The sequence below is a fragment of the Gossypium hirsutum genome, chromosome A03 (genome assembly GCF_007990345.1).
Source record: "Gossypium hirsutum isolate 1008001.06 chromosome A03, Gossypium_hirsutum_v2.1, whole genome shotgun sequence".
In the NCBI taxonomy this organism is placed as follows: Eukaryota; Viridiplantae; Streptophyta; class Magnoliopsida; order Malvales; family Malvaceae; genus Gossypium; species Gossypium hirsutum.
Window position 1 is genome coordinate 25,517,624 of NC_053426.1, and position 6,154 is coordinate 25,523,777.

General features: G+C 34.7%; 1 long non-coding RNA gene across 2 annotated transcripts; it reads left to right on the forward strand.

Moving 5' to 3' along the window:
* The first annotated feature begins 2,996 nt into the window (after positions 1–2,996).
* On the forward strand, positions 2,997–5,675 carry LOC107888149 (uncharacterized). 2 transcript variants are annotated; one of them, XR_005917296.1, is made up of 2 exons: positions 2,997–3,160; positions 5,330–5,675. It is a non-coding gene; the product is annotated as an uncharacterized lncRNA (long non-coding RNA). The 2 variants fall into 2 exon arrangements; XR_001681298.2 differs by lacking the exon at positions 2,997–3,160 and adding an exon at positions 3,641–3,720.
* The last annotated feature ends 479 nt before the right edge of the window (positions 5,676–6,154 follow it).

Below are 6,154 nucleotides of genomic sequence, written 5' to 3' on the forward strand. Positions count from 1 at the left end.
ATGAACTACTATTCATTATGTGATACTCTTGAGATAAAGAATGTGAAAAATGCTTTTATGCATATTAGTATTCATACGATGTTAAATGTCCAACTTGATTTGGCCAACTGTTTAGGAAAAGAAAGAAATTTGCTTGAAGTGACAGAATGTATGTATGAATACTTTTATTGCATGATTAGTAATCAGTATATACATGAGGTTGACATTTATGTCTAGATTAATGAAGTTAAGATGCTGAAATGTTATGCCTTATAATCTTACTTACAGAATCATAAATGTCACAATAGCATGAAAGTTGTAATGAAAGATCAAATTGGGTGGAACGCAGGGAATGAGTACAATCGTTTACTAATGAATTGACGGAAAAGACTATGGTTGGACCATGATAATACATGAGATTTGTGTGCCAGTGTAAGACCATGTATGAGACATGGCATTCGCATTGAGACGAGGGCTAGTGTAAGACATGTCTGGGACACGCATCAGCCACAGCATGAGAGCCAGTGTAAGACATGTCTGGGACATGCATCGGCCTCGAGATGTTAGCCAGTGTCAGACATGTCTGGGACATGCGTCGGCTACGAGATGTGCTAGTGTAAGACATGTCTGGGACATGGCATTGACACAGATGGATGAGAGCTAGTACAAGACCATAGTTGAACTATGGCATCAAGTAAACAATGTACTCAAAACCATGAGATGTTCTCCAATTTGATAAATATTGGCAAGTGATTAAGACTAAATATGGGAATTTGATAAAACATTAAGGGTAATTTGAGAAAAAGAAATGAAAGTTTGAGTTATGATAAACTCACTTATGTTTAGCTAATATTCGCATGAAATAAAGTTGCATGTATTACTGAGATATGTGAAAATGTGTTTATAACAAGTTGGAAATTTGAAATGTTTGAATCAATATGCGTAAAGCTATGTTGTTGTTGAATATGTATTTGCTTGAGAGTCAAAAGTTTAGAGGCTTTACAATCGTCGCCCCCTTACCAGAATAGAGTTATACGATGAGATTTTCGAGAGATATGTTGCATAAGCTTGCAAAAGTGAAACTGAAGAGTACAAAAATGGAATAGTATGAGATTAGCGAAGACAGAATTAGTTAGAGGAATAATGTCGGACTTGCACAGATGTCTGAGTATGATGAATTCAATTAAACAAAAGTGATGGCTATCTTTCTCTTCTGAGTATTCTATATTTTCCTCAATTCTGGGGAATACATATGGTTATCCCTTTCAACTGAGAATTCTATTGTGTGAGTATGCTAGTAACTGTGATATTAGATGAAAAGTTCTATTGGTCCAGTTAGTTATGATCTACATTTCCCCATCTCTTCAGATTTCTATTCTGATATATTGGAATGAAGTTGACAGTAAAAATCTATGTAAGATTATTCTGATGTTCTATTGATTATGGTTTATATATGCAAGAATTATATTATCTCTGTTACGAGAAATTCTAGAGCGTACAGACAGTAGTTTCTTTCTTGTTTTCTCTAAGGGATTTTCCAGATCATCTATATTATTTTCTTCTAGATTATATTCTCGGATTTCTGGTATAGTCTTTATATCTTGGAATTTCTTATATTAGCTTTTCTCTCGTTCTTGTTTCGAGAATTATCAAGCTTGGCTTATCTTTACGAGTAATCCTTGACTTGCGATATTAGAATCTGTTATGATTAAGCTTCTAGCTCGACCATAGAAGTGTGGGGATTTCAATGTCGAGATTTCTTTAAAATTCCTGGGGTAAAGAATGGTTATTATACAAAAGTAAATCTGAGTTATGTGCATTTAAGTTTATTCTCTGGTTCAAGAATAACGTTACGTGTTCCTTGGTAAGTAGTCGTACAGTCAAAAATGATGAGGTTTTATTCTTGAAAGTATGTTATGGAAACATATTAGTTGGATTTCTCTTGTTCGAGAGATGTTATAAGTATAGTTATCCTGATTAATAAAGAGACCACATCTATGAAGTTGGAACCATTTGATTCATGTTAGTAAAGTTTCTAAACAGTTGATGATCAGAGTATAGAACTGTGGCTATAAGTGGTAAATTAAACAAGTACAGCATGATTCGACTTTTAATTTGGAATTGCAGGGAGGATTTGATTTCTAGTTTCTATTACTATTAATTCAGAGTAAGATTTCAGTACTGAGAAACTCTGGGTATATAGAGAATTAAGTACAGAGTTCACAGCAGTATCTTGTCTATTCGTTCAAAGGATGTCGAATTGTTTATAGGGTAAAGCCGAATATCAAATGTATTCGAGATTATTATTGTCAGTGATGACAGTGGGAAGAAAATGAGAAAGGACAATTATGAATTTTGTATCGGGATGTCTCTCATTCCCAGGAAAAAGGAGGGATGCAAGTTGAATTGTGATAGATTGATGATGGAAGTCCACATGATTATTTTAGTATGTACAGATATAGTATTCGACAGATGTGACAGAGTTGTATGTTTCTGAGTTTATAGTTCCAAGAATGTCAGTCTCCAGTGTTTCAAATTGAGCTCCGAGGTTTATACCTCAACTATGGAAAAGCTATAGGAAATATTGAGTATGAGCTTGTGCTGAGTTGTTTTGTAAGTTGTGAGAAAAAGATATAAGTGACTCGTGAAAGTAGAGAGCAACTTCTTCTGGTAAGATTTTCGAGGACGAAAATCCCTAAAGGGGGGAAGAAATGTAACAGCCCGATTTTGGGCCAAGTCGAAACAGTGGTTTCGGGACCACTATTTCGAGGCTAGGAAAAATTATTTTAGTATTATTTTATGTGTTATAATATAATTTTATAAGTGCATGTAAATTTTGGTAAGTTAATTTTAGCAATTTCTACTCCAATTTCGAAAAAGGACTAAATCGCGTAAAAGGTAAAAGTTGTGTTTTAATACCTAAAGGAGTTAAATTGCCTTGTATCTTAAATTGGGGGTATTTAAAGTGAAATTAGGCCATTGAAAGTGTGATGGCCGGCCATGGGAGACAAAATTGTTGAAAAGTCAAAATTAGGTGAAATTTGGTCACCAATTTTGACTAGTTTTATTATTAACAAATCAAAAAGAAAAAGCTATCATTTTTCTCTTCTCCTTCACTGAAATATGCAGCAAAGAAAGGGCTTTGAAGCTGGAAATTTTCAGCAACATATTTCCCTTGCTTGTAAGTGATTTTAATGTCTTTGCTTGATGATTTTTACATTTTTGGAACCCCTAAAGCATGAGCTTTCATAAGAGGGGACTATTTTGCAAAATGATGAAGAGTCTAGGGTTTTTCCATGAGAGTAAATGTGTTGTTTGCTGTGTTTCTATGGAAGATTATGAGTCCTAGCTGTCTAATAAACAACTTTTGTGAAAGAAATTGCATGAAAACACCTTAAAAAGGGCTAGATTGCTAAGTTGTAAAATGAGTTGTAAATGTGTGAAATAGTTGAAATTATGAGTTGCTATAGTTATGAAAATGGTTCATCTAGACTCAAGGAGTAAAGAAATGTGATAAAAATTATTTTACAAGCCTAGGGGTAATTTGGTAATTTTGGCAAAATATAGGGGCAAAATTGTAAAAAATTGCCCAAGTGTGTCAATGGACTAATTTGATCAGTACATTGTTTTAATAAGTTGAATGTGCTATTTTAGATGATGAAAATCAAGATTTGGACCTAGAACGGAAGAAATCGATTAAGGGATAATTATGTCTTTTTTTTTCACCTTTGTGGTATCGAGGTAAGTTCATGTGTAAATAATGTAACATAATTGTTATTTTTAAGTTATTGATGTTAAATATATGATATGCTGATTTTTATCATGAAATATATGCTTTGTGGTTATTTTCGAATAAAATGCAAGTTATGTGTATTATCTGTTAAATATAAAGTGCTACCGAGTATTGGTTTCGGTATTTTACGGAAGATGGCAAGGATATGTGTTCGAGGAAAATCCCGTTTGAACCTTAGGAATAGATTAAGATACAAGTGACATGTCACTACGATGGTTGAGCATCCGAACTCGTTGAGTTGAGTTCGAGTTCACTTAATTGGATGCGAATGTTCGAACTCGTTGAGTTGAGTCCGAGTTCGTGAGATGTAACTAGGCATCCGAGCTCGTTGAGTTGAGTCCGAGTTCACTTATGGATGCGAACGCCCGAGCTCGTTGAGCTGAGTCCGAGTTCACTTATGGGTGGGTTACATGGTAGCTTGGCTACATATGTGGCACTTATGTGCAAACTTTCCATATATCCGAATTATATTCCGATGTGTTCAACGGGTAAAATTCTACTCAAGATGAAAGGGACGTATTGGTAAATGTTGTGAAATGGATACTTTGAACTGGTATGTACTTAACCCTCAGGTTGAAAACTCGACATAACAACAATATGGTAAGATGGTAAATAAAAATGTGATATGAATGTCTCGGTGATGATTATACAAACGATGTTGTATTAATTTTGTGAACAATGATCATGAATGAGTAATTTAGCCTTGACAGATTTGAGTTACTGCAGTAGTGTAACTTTGAAAATACACTAAAAATAGTGGAAAATGAGTTAGAGGCAGAATAAAATATGGGATTAAATCTTAATGAGTCTATTTTCACATAAAAGAAACAGGGGAAGAAAAAGAATTCCATATTATGTGATAATTGAATTCTTGTGAAACAGGGTCTGAATGAATTCGAGATCCCCTGTTCTGACTTTAGAAATTCACCAAAAATTGTACAAAATTATTAAGAGTCATACCTTACATGCATGGATTCCTTATTGAGTCTATTTTTAGGGGAAATAAACGGCATGGTCGTTGGAACGTTTTACAGGGAGAAATTCGGTTTGTAGTGCACAGGGGTCAGAGTGGAAATACCCTGAAATAGGGGAGACTTTAACTAATAAACTGTACTAATTGGCCTAACCAAAAATTCTAGAAAAAAATTAGTAAGTAGACATATTAGTCTAGTTTAAATAGAAATAGACGAGAACATTATTCGAGTCTTGTACTATGAGATAATCAAACTTTAGTACAGAAGGGTCGGAACTGTCAGACAGTGAATCAGGGGTAACTTTGAGGAATAAATTATACTATTTGGCTTAACTAAAAATTTTTTAAATTTTATGGAAGAAATGAAAATAAGTCTAGTTTTAGGGAAAATTAACGGAACTTGATTCGGAGTTTCGTAGCTCCAGATATAAATAATTTAATGACCGTTGCTCAGAAAGACAGCTTGTAGTGAACTCGAGAATATGTTGTAAACATTGATAAAACAAGTTAATGAGTTGCTTATTGTTATCATATGAACTTACTAAGCGAAACCTTACCCCCCTCTTCTTTCCCATGTTTTCTAGAGTTTCCAGGTTAGCTCGGGTTGGAGGCCGTCAGAGATATTATCACACTGTCGAGTTAACGCTATCGGCGTAAGTAAACTCAAGTGATTCTAGTCTATGGCGTGTATAGGGTTTTAATGTGAGTATGTAATATTATGATTTAGCCAAAGCCATTGGCTTGTTATTAAGGTAGTATTAGTCATGTAAATTGGCCTATGTCGGCTAATATCGTTATGGGCCCATATGATTATTCTTATGCATGTATGTTATTATCTCTTGTGATGTGGCTTACAACATGTATGCCTAGAGATTGAACTGAGATTCATTGACGAGCTAATAACTAATGCAGGATTAAGTGATTGGTAAATAGTTAATAATGCTTCATCAATGGTTTGTGGATATGATTATGCATGCTTTGTGATGGACATGAGGTTTGATGACATGTTGATAGCTATAGCATTAATATGGTAAAGATGAAAGAAAAACTTATTGTAATGGTTGCATGTGAAATTACCATGGTCATGTCATGTTAGGAAGGTTTAAGTGCCTAATTTTGCCATATTTTATGCTATTGTATAAGTATGCGTGCATGTGTTGTGAGTGTGACAAAATGGCTTGGAAAATAGCCTTGTATTTGTCCAGGTTTTGGACATCGGTTTGAGACACGGGCGTGTCCTTAGCACTCGGGCGTGTGTTCTATACCTACACGGGCGTGTGGAGCCTTGATACAAGAGATTTCCTAAGTTTTTCATGAGTTCTCAGTTGGGTCCCAAACCACCCCGAATGCATGTATTGGGCCTCGTAAGCTCGCATAAAGGACAGATTGCATGTGAAAAGAAAAGTTTT